Source organism: Glycine max, chromosome 6 (assembly GCF_000004515.6).
Source record: "Glycine max cultivar Williams 82 chromosome 6, Glycine_max_v4.0, whole genome shotgun sequence".
In the NCBI taxonomy this organism is placed as follows: Eukaryota; Viridiplantae; Streptophyta; class Magnoliopsida; order Fabales; family Fabaceae; genus Glycine; species Glycine max.
Window position 1 is genome coordinate 23,102,819 of NC_038242.2, and position 10,756 is coordinate 23,113,574.

A 10,756-nucleotide genomic window follows, 5' to 3' on the forward strand; every position below is an offset into this window, starting at 1 on the left:
CCGCAATGATGGAGGCCAATGATGGAGGCCATGATGAGCGTGAAGAAGATAATGGAAGCCAATGCGGTTGCAATTGCCGCTACCAGCGTTGTTGCTAAGGTGAACCTGATGTCCCCATCCGGCATCAACCAAATGAATCATCCAACCTCAGATATGGTAGGCAAAGATTTGGGAAGTACAGGCGGCCCCCATGATGTGCAAATTCAAAACGAGCACGCCTTCCCGCCATATGGCTTGCCTCTCAACTATACGCCACCCAATGTGGCGTACACTCCCAATAAGAATGTCAATAACTCCACTCCTATACCCATTGAGAGCCAACAACCCCGAACTGATCATGCACATGTCTCTTAAACCGTGGGGGAGACACATGAAATTCCCCATCACAATCTAGCCGACTTCGAGCCTTGGCTTGAATATGCCACTGAAGGGCAAGCAGTTGGTGGTATACCCCTTGAAAACACTTCGGAAGGCCCTCAGTATCACCCCCAGCTACACCTCTTGCATTCCACAACAAGTAAAAACCCTCGTGCTATGGCAGAAATGGAAAAGTTGAATAATTTAGAGGAAAGGCTCAGGGCCATTGAAGGAGGTGAAGATTATGCCTTTGCTAACCTAAAAGAGTTGTTCCTAGAACCCAATATCATCACCCCTCCCAAGTTCAAGGTGCTGTACTTTGACAAGTACAAAGAGACTACTTGCCCCAAGAACCATCTAAAGATGTATTATCGGAAGATGGGGGGCATACGCAAAAGATGAGGAATTGCTGATACATTCCTTCCAAGAAAATCTTACTGGGGGACCTAGTGGTTGCCTTCGTTAGGCAGTGTCAGTATAATGTTTTCGGATAGGATGCAACTACAGAACATGTGCAAAAAGGGGGCACTAATCGTTCAAAAGAATACGCCCAAAGGTGGAGAGACCTGGCAGCTCAAGTGGCACCTCAATGACGGAGAAAAAATGATAACAATGATAGTAGACACATTACCAGTATTCTACTATGAAAAGATGGTGGACTACACACCTTCAAGCTTTGATGATATGGTCTTCACTGACGAAAGGATCAAAGTGGGTCTAAAAAGAGGAAAATCTGATCATCATGCTTTGATAAATGCAAAAAAAAAAAAAAACTACGGCAAATGAAGAGGGTGAGAATGAGGGAGAAGCCCATGCTGTGACTGCCATTCCTATACAGCCAAGTTTCCCACCAACCCAATAATGTCATTACTCAGCCAATAACAAACTTTCTCCTTACCCACCACCCAGTTATCCACAAAGGCCATCCCTAAATCAACCACAAAGCCTGTCTACCGCACTTCCAATGACGAACACCACCTTTAGCACAAACCAAAAACACCAACCAAGAAATGAATTTTGCAGCGAGAAAGCCTGTAGAATTCACCCCAATTCCAGTGTCCTATGCTGACTTGCTCCCATATCTACTTGATAATTCAATGTTAGCCATAACCCCAGCCAAGGTTCGTCAACCTCCATTTCTCTGAGAATACGACTCGAACGCAACGTGTGCTTGTCATGGAGAAGCCCCGGGGCGTTCCGTTGAGCATTGTAGGGCCCTGAAGCGTAAGGTGCAAGGTCTAATTTATGCGGGCTGGCTGAAATTTGAGGAGAATCGCGTGTAAATCCTGACATTGACAAGAGATGCCACACATGGGGCAATTTTAAAAGCTGTTGTTAGATGTCTCTAATGACTCATCAGGATTTTTCTTTCACCGGAATTGGGTGCAAGCCATTGGTCTATTTGCTCAAGCGACCTGTGCTCCTGAGTTTGGACTTCCAAGACCATTCAATCAGAGAATACTCGTCTTGCACGTTGGTGGGGTTGCCGTAAAACAACAAGTAAAGTTCAAAACAAATATATTTCAAAATAAAAATAAAAAAAAGGTTAAAAAAAAAGGAGCATTTGATTGGCAGTGTTTTCAAGACGTTCATGTGACCTCATTTTTTCATTCCGGAAAGTTTGTCTTTTTAGAGAGAAGTGAGTTATCAAGAATAGGATGTTGGACAAATGGCCTCAGTTATCTTAAGAAGGGGGGGTTGATTAAGATACGAAGACTATTCCCCGATTAAACTTTCACTCTCTCTTTTTGGATTAACAATGCACCCTTAAACATGAATTACTCAAAAGACAATTCAAAATAAACTTCTTTAAAGCAAAAGATAAATAGCAATAAATAAAAGAAGTTTAAGGGAAGAAAGGAATGCAAACTTGATTTATACTGGTTCGGCCACTTCCCGTGCCTACGTCCAGTCCTCAAGCAACCCACTTGAGATTTTCCACTCTCTTTGTAAAACTCCTTTTACAAAGTCTGAACCACACAGGGACAACCCTTCCCTTGTGTTCAGGAATCCTCTACAACAAGAGACCCACGGTCTCTTAATCCCTTTTTCAGAAATAAGAAGAAGAGAATAAGAGATCTCTCTTAAAAGAGATAGATTGTACAATGAAGATCAATCAAAATTCCTTATTGAATATGCAAGTGGTTGACCAAGGAATCTTTTTGAGAAGATAAGACAGTTCAGTTCAGAAAAACTCTTAATCTTTTGAAAGGATAAAACTTTTTGGGCAATGAAATTATTTTCTTAAAATCCCCTTTGGTAATCGATTACAAGACTTGTGTAATCGATTACAGGCTTTAAAATTTGAATTAAAACGTTCAATAAGTTGTTGGTAATCAATTACCATCCATGCGTAATCAATTACACATTATAAATTTTGAATTCAAATTTCTAGTGACTGTGATAAACATTTTTAGCTGCTGGTAATCGATTAGCAGAGAGAAAATCTCAATTTGATATGATAAAATTCTTTGGTTAAACCTTTTGTTTTTTCAATTTTGAAACTTCTTCCTAAAGATTCTAGAGATCAACTTGATCATATATCTTGATTTTCTTGGATTCTTGTCTTGAATAAAACTTAGAAGCACTTGATCCTTTAGCATCATCAAGATATCAAAACATCTTGCTTCTACATAGGAGTCATTTGACTTAATCCATCAACTGAAAGATCCTTCAACTATTTCTCGTCCTTGGAAAATTCTTTTTGCAAGAATCAACTGCGTCTTTCATTCTTCCTCACTACGAGGTTGTGAAAACAAGACAACAATTGGTACCTCTAAGCCCTACACTGGGGCAATGAAAGGCCCCATGCATAAACCTCAAACGAACCTAGGGGCAGATTAGAAGTTCTCACCCAATAGGTTCCTTGCTACAAGGTCATGGCGAAAGACAACGATTGTGCCTCAAAGCCTTACACTGGGGCAATGAAAAGCACCATGTAAAAACCTCAAGTGAACCTAGGGGCAGATTAGAAGTTTTCACCCAATAGGTTCCCAGGTACAAGGTCATGACGAAAGATAACAATTGGTACCTCAAAGCCTTACACTGGAGCAATGAGGGGCATCATGCATGAGCCTCAAGTGAACATAGGGGCAGATCAAAAGTTCTCACCCGTCGATGTTTTTTTTAATAGAGAAAAAGGGGGGGAGGGGAGACAAACCCTGGAATTTCAATAGATGGATTAAACGTCAAACAGCTCCATTGTCGTCACTCCAAAATGGTCAAGTGACTAAATCAAACAGAACATACACTCTGAGGAAGTTCCTGGAGAGATTTGCAAAGATAAGATAAGGTTGCATGAATTATCACCTTTTTCAAAAGGACAGTCAATCTGTGTTTTCCAAAAAAATTAAATCAAAATCAAAATCACAAAATAAGGAAAGAATGTCACGAACATTGTACAACTTTCCATTGCATTGCATTGTTTCATATGAGGTCAGCATTACCAAATTTCACGACAAAGGTTGCATGCGTCTGCATCCCTAAAAATCATGTTAACTACATAGATTTCCTACATCTCGTGTCCAATCTTTTTGGATGACCGGCCCTCTCGATGAGTCGATCTCTTGCTTTCTCATAAAAGTGGACCCTTGGGTACTAGTACCTATCACCTTTAGAGGACTATATGTCCTCGCCATCAGAGGACTGCACATCCTCGCCTGTAGAGGGCTGCACGCCCTCGCCTTTAGAGGGCTACGCGTCCTCATTTTTAGTGTGCTCCATATCCACACCTTAAAAGAATATAAGGTCCTTTGCCCTTAGATGCTTAACCGAGACTTGCGCTCCCGGTTAAGGGGCCAGTAGTTTCCTTTTATCAGTTCCTGGGCCACCCCTTGATATTGGAGGGCAACCAACTGTGCGAGCACATCCAGAGAGGGAGACTATCACGCATCTACTATGCATACCGGGGCAAGATTTCACCCGTGCCGCTGCAAAAAGACGAGTGCGGATCATGCACACCAACATGACCAATCTTACGTGGATATAGATGACGTTGCTATTTAGCAACATTCTGCCCAGCGACCACAATGCCAATCTCCGCCTGCAGATGTATCAGTTGGTCTGTGCCGTCATGACATAGGTAAGTATACATATGGTTCAACTGATTTCTGATACCATCTATTGTTTGCAGGAATCGCACCCACAAAGACACTCAGTGATACCAGCTCTGGTTACGGGCCTCTGTAGTCCTACAGGGTGCTCGTTCCCCCCGGCAAGCTCACGTCATCATAGGTAAGTATGCACATCGCTCGACTGATTTCTGATTTCATCTATTGTTTGCAGGGATCGCGCCTGCAAAACACCCAGTGGACCTGAAGAAGTCCAACAGGGTCTTGGAGTTGTCAAGCTCTAATTACGGGTCTCTGTCAGTTCTACGGAGTACCTGTCACCTCCAGCTAGGGCATCAGGCCCCCTACTAATCGAGCTTTCATCAAGAAGTACTGCGTCTCCAGGCAGGCGCAGGGCGAAACACCATAGCAGCCTGGGGATGGCCGGCAGCGGGCAACAGACGCACCGCCGTCACCTCTAGAGTTCACCTCAGCTCATCCACAAAAAGGTTAGAGCGTTGCTTACGACCCATGGCCGACCAATAGGCGACCAAGTCCAAAGTCAAAGGTAAGCAAAGTACTAGGTCCATGACCGACAAGCCATCACGCGTCCAGCTCAAGATGTTAAAGAAGCGCTACTAGAGGCAACCTAGTACCTTTTAAATCTCTGCTTGTTATTTGATCACTTTTGTTTCTCAAGTCATAGTAGGACACACCTAGTTGCTCATGATCCTAGGAATTTAAATAAAACAAGCACAAGCTCGGAAGGTAGTCATACCTCACAAAATATATATATGTATGATTAGGTAGTGAAAATACCTAAGATATGCATGTATGTAAACAAAAATACTTCACAAAATATATATATGTATGTTTAGATATGCATGTATGTAGCAAAAAGATATCTCACAAAGTATATATATGTATGTTTAGGTAGCAAGATACCTTGGATATGCATGTATATAGCAAAAATATCTCACGAAACCTATATATGTTTAGGTAGCAAGATACATTGGACACGCATGTATATAGCAAAATGTCTCACAAAAATATACATATGTTTAGGTAGCAAATACCTCATGGAAAACAAACAAGAAAAAGAAATAAAAAAATGATAAAAAAAGAGAAAAAAGAAAAATAAGTTGTCTAGCTGAAAAACCAACATGCTTTTAAAAAGAGATGACTTCCAACTTTTCTTTGAAAAAATTCACTGATCATGACTAGTTTTTGAAAAAAATATGTATACACCTTAAGGGTGAATGCTGTGAAAATTTTCCCGGACGCCCAAAATGGACTCGGATGAATGCACAAATTGATAAAAGAACATATTTTTGGAAACGTTGGGTTGACTAAAAATAGAGGAAATGAATCCTGAGCCCTAGCATCACATGACCATAAAAATTTGACACTTGAGCGTCCACGTAGATGCCAGCATGACCAGTTTTGCATAAAATTTCCTAATCATCATTGTTGCATGTATATCATGGAAATAATGTGGGACGTCCCCTTTATCCCCGAACCGCTGGCAAAACCCTGACATATATCGTGACCAGCCGTTCTACAAGCCTTGAGCCAAAATCCCAACTTATCATAAACCTTGACCCGGGGTGAGAATGTCAATCCTTGCCCTCGGAAGAAAACACAAAGAGAAGGAAAATTCCCAATCCAAGAAAGGGAGAAGACACAAAGAAAAAAAAAAGAAAAATTCCCAATCAAAGAGTAGGAGAAAGCAAAAAAGGAAAGAAAATTCCCGATCAAGGATCGGAAGAAAACAGAAGAAACATCCAGAAAGGTCTTTGGACCAGACAATATCTGAACAGTACAGAATTGTCACCAAGAAAAAGGAAACCACGACCTAAAGTGGTCCTCTCCCTTTGATTGCCGACAAAATCCTGTGCGCTAGCGACTTTCTCGCCACACACTAAACAAAAACAGAAAAGGAAAAGGCAAAAACACTCAAAGCCAAATTCCCCACCTAAAAACCATTCCCAAAATAAGTCCTATTGATCCATGATCACGCATGTAATCTTTGATTTGATAGGAAATGATTTGCAAAATCAAGTCATGACATATCTATGGTTCCGAATTAGGATAAAAACACTTACCTGTGTGAGATTGATACACTTTGAGTGATTTTTTCCTATCTTTGTTGGACCCAGTGTTTCCTCTAAATGGTCGTTTAGAAATGAAATGCTAACATCCAAAATCTCATTTACGGTTGTTAGTGCTTAGCTCTACTGAGTTTTAAAAGATTGGCTAAGATTTTGTTAAAACATAAGCACTTAGACAATGAAGGAAAGCTGGAGTTGCTGCACATGATGTCCAACCTTATGTCAAGGAATAAGATCGGGCTGCACAATGCACAAGGCAAGATAAAGTGTCAAGTGAAGAATTGAAGTTGCAGGATCCACGATGTCGGATACAATGTCCAGGACATCCTGCCCGAAAATACTGGAGTTGCTGCACAATGCACAAGGCAAGATAAAAGAATTGAAGCTGCAGGATCCACGATGTCGGATACGATGTCCAGGACATCTTGCCCGAAAATACTGGACACATAAATCTGTTATATCTTTTTGGATAGTCTCTGAAACGGAGTTTGGTTTCCTTATAACTCGTAGTTTTCTTGGTTAATCCCTAGTAATTGAAGGGGAAAGGGATTTGAAATGGAGGGAATTGAATTGAAATAAGTAGTAGTACCTGGAGTCTAGGAGTTTGGCGGTGGATTTCTTCTCAACGCCGAGGACGACGTTGTTGGTGCCGCAAATGCCGATGGCTTCGAGGGCGTACTGGACCTAGAAGAAATGGTCGTCGGGGGAGAACACGGTGATTGCTCGGTCGTACCTAGCCATAGCGATTGTCATTTGTGTTTTTTTTCTACTTCTGAGTTTTGATTCAAAGCTCTCTCTCTCTCTCTTTCTCTAATCAAGCTTTTTCTTTTTACACTTCTGTGAAGAAAAGAGTAAAGAAGAAGAAAACAAGCCTAGTGTTGGTGTTGGTGTGTTCTTTACTTGCAGCTGCTCAGGGAACAAGTAGAATAGCGTCTTGGACTGGCCTTTTGGAGAGCTGCTATTCTCCATGATCTTTCTTTTAATGTCGTCCGCCACCGCCGCCGTCGGGTGTAAGTGGTGGTGCCTGTAGGTGTAAGTGAAAACCCTAGAGGAGCTAAAGAGTCGAAGAGGGAGAATCAAACAACGACAAGTAAAGAGCCAGATTAAATATTATTAATAAAAAAATATATCTAAGACGGGTTTTGTATAAAGACGTCGTAAAATGGCAAGAATCTAAGACGGTCCTGCGTAACCGTCTTAGAATGGTTGTATTTATTTACATCTCTGCTACCGTGTCACATTCTAAGACGGTCCCACATAACTGTCTTAGAATGTGCGTCGTAAAATATGCTTTTTTTAGTAGTGACACCTAACACTAGTTTTCCTTCCAAATTTGACCATTTCATACTAAATAGACTGCAAAAGAACAGCAAACCTAGTAAAATTGCCATAAAAATTTAATGTCTTTGTTCCCTATGAATCCTCAAAACAATTAGGTCTATGGTTGAAGCTAGGGCGATGTAGAAATAAATGGGTAGTAGTTTCTGAATTAGAATATCACATCATACAAAGTTAGGAGATACAGTTTTTTAGGTCTAATCTACAAAATACCATTAGATTTGTTTGATATCTCTTTTTGATATATTGCAGTCAAACTTGTTTTTCAGATATAAACATAAGAAACCTTCATTCCTTTAATAGTTATTTTTTCTCTTTACACTCTAATCGTGAAAAAATGCTATGGAAGGCTTAGCATGTTTTCTTAGAGGCAGTATGAGGATATCAATAGAATAATTAATAGTAATCCTGTAACCAAAGATATGGATTGTAATACATGAAAAAGACAAAATAATGAGACTGTAATAGGGCTATAAAACTCATCCTATTTAGGGTAGAGGAACAACTTAATGCTCACTGAATTTGAATTTGTTAGTGCTTAGCTCTACTGAGTTTTAAAAGATTGGCTAAGATTTTGTTAAAACATAAGCACTTAGACAATGAAGGAAAGCTGGAGTTGCTGCACATGATGTCCAACCTTATGTCAAGGAATAAGATCGGGCTGCACAATGCACAAGGCAAGATAAAGTGTCAAGTGAAGAATTGAAGCTGCAGGATCCACGATGTCGGATACAATGTCCAGGACATCCTGCCCGAAAATACTGGAGTTGCTGCACAATGCACAAGGCAAGATAAAAGAATTGAAGCTGCAGGATCCACGATGTCGGATACGATGTCCAGGACATCTTGCCCGAAAATACTGGACACATAAATCTGTTATATCTTTAACAGATTATTGTGCAGTTAGCAACAGATTAGACGATCTATCTTTAGGAACGAATTAAAAGATAATTAAAGTTCGAATTACAAACTAGAAGAGTTCGTTCAGGGATTAAAGATTAAAGATAAAAACTAAAAGATCAAACTGTATCTTTTAGTTCTTTAAAAGTGAAGATTTTTCAGGAGAATGATAGATCTCCTCCAGCACAAGTTGTTGCAGCCCAGATACGCACACTGCTATATAAACATGAAGGTTGCACGGGGTTGAGGACCAAGTCCGAGATTGAAGAGTTATTTTGTGAGTTTTGGGACTTGAGTGTTTTGTGAGCCACCTTGATGTTACCCTAACATCAAGTGTTGGACCTGAGTGTGTAGAGTTGATCTCTTTTGTTCAGAGAGCAATCTCTGGTGTGTCTTTGATTTATTTGTAAACACGGGAGAGTGATTGAGAGGGAGTGAGAGGGGTTCTCATATCTAAGAGTGGCTCTTAGGTAGAGATTGCACGGGTAGTGGTTAGGTGAGAAGGTTGTAAACAGTGGCTGTTAGATCTTCGAACTAACACTATTTTAGTGGATTTCCTCCCTGGCTTGGTAGCCCCCAGATGTAGGTGACGTTGCACCGAACTGGGTTAACAATTCTCTTGTGTTATTTACCTGTTTAATCTGTTCATACTCTCAAATATAATCTGCATGTTCTGAAGCGTGATGTCGTGACATCCTGTACGACATCTGGCATTGGTATCAGAATTTCAGAATTGACTTTTTTAAGTTGGGGTTGAGTCAAGGGAAGGGGACATAAATACAGGACAAAAATGAAAGAAATAGAAAATCTCATCAAATCCTTCTTAAAAAGCTAAAGCAAGGGTCAAAAAAGCATTTCTAAGACTCCAATTCATATTGTATAGCCATAAAGAATAAACATATACAAGATATAATTTCTTTTGTATGTGAAGCCAAGGTATGGCACAATCTAGCAAATATTTTAAGTTTCTTTACTGACAAGAGGTCCAAAGAGATTTTATACCTCGAGCAATTTCACAGTGCTTCCTAGAAAGCCTATTACATAGAAAAAGAGGAATAGAAGAACATTGAATATTTTCATTGTTTTCTTCTGGACTGGTGATGTTTGTTAAGATCTTAAATAAAATCCAACTATTTTCACGTTTTTAACAATAGCTCCAACAAAGATTGTATACCTTGAACAAATTCAAACCACTTCCTAGAAAGTCTATTACATACAAAGAAGGGAAACAAAAACCAATTTTTCTTTTCCCTGTCCTAGGAGGTGGTGATGGATAACAAGAAGCTAATATTTACAAAATCCAACTATATTTGCATAATTTTGACAATGAGCAACCTTCAATCAACCATGGCAGATAGGAATAAAGGAAAACTTAAGTTGAAGACAAATTAAAGAGCAAGATTAGCATGAAAGCCACACCACCCAAAAAGATAATATAAAGCAAAATGTCCTTAATTTAAGTGCAACTTAAGGAACATCTAATAGACAAATTCTCATGACATTCACCAGTAAATAACTCTTAAAACCCAGAACCAATTATCTAGAAAGTTGCAACCCAAGATACCAGTTATAAGATTGCTTAACAGGAATCTATCAGTGTCCTTAAGCTCACTGCATGTCATATGCGCCCCAAGCAGCAGGCCCAGGTCCATACTGAGGAAAATTCTCCACTCCAGGCTGTACTTGAAATTTACCAGTATTAGCAAAGAACAATATCCAAATTGACAGAAAGGTCATAAAAGATTATTAAATAACCATATACTCTATAGAAGATAATTTCCACCATATACAATCAAATACATTTAGGGCAATAGACAAACCAAGCTATTTGCAAGCTCTACAATAAAATTGTCACCCACAATAACCAATTGACATTTTCTTACTGACCAAACTGAGAGACCAAACATAGGAATATGCAGGTTAGATCAGGTGGCAGTTAGTGTCCACAACATGGACATAAAGAAAGGAAAAAATGATTTTTTTTTTCCAGATTGAATGAAA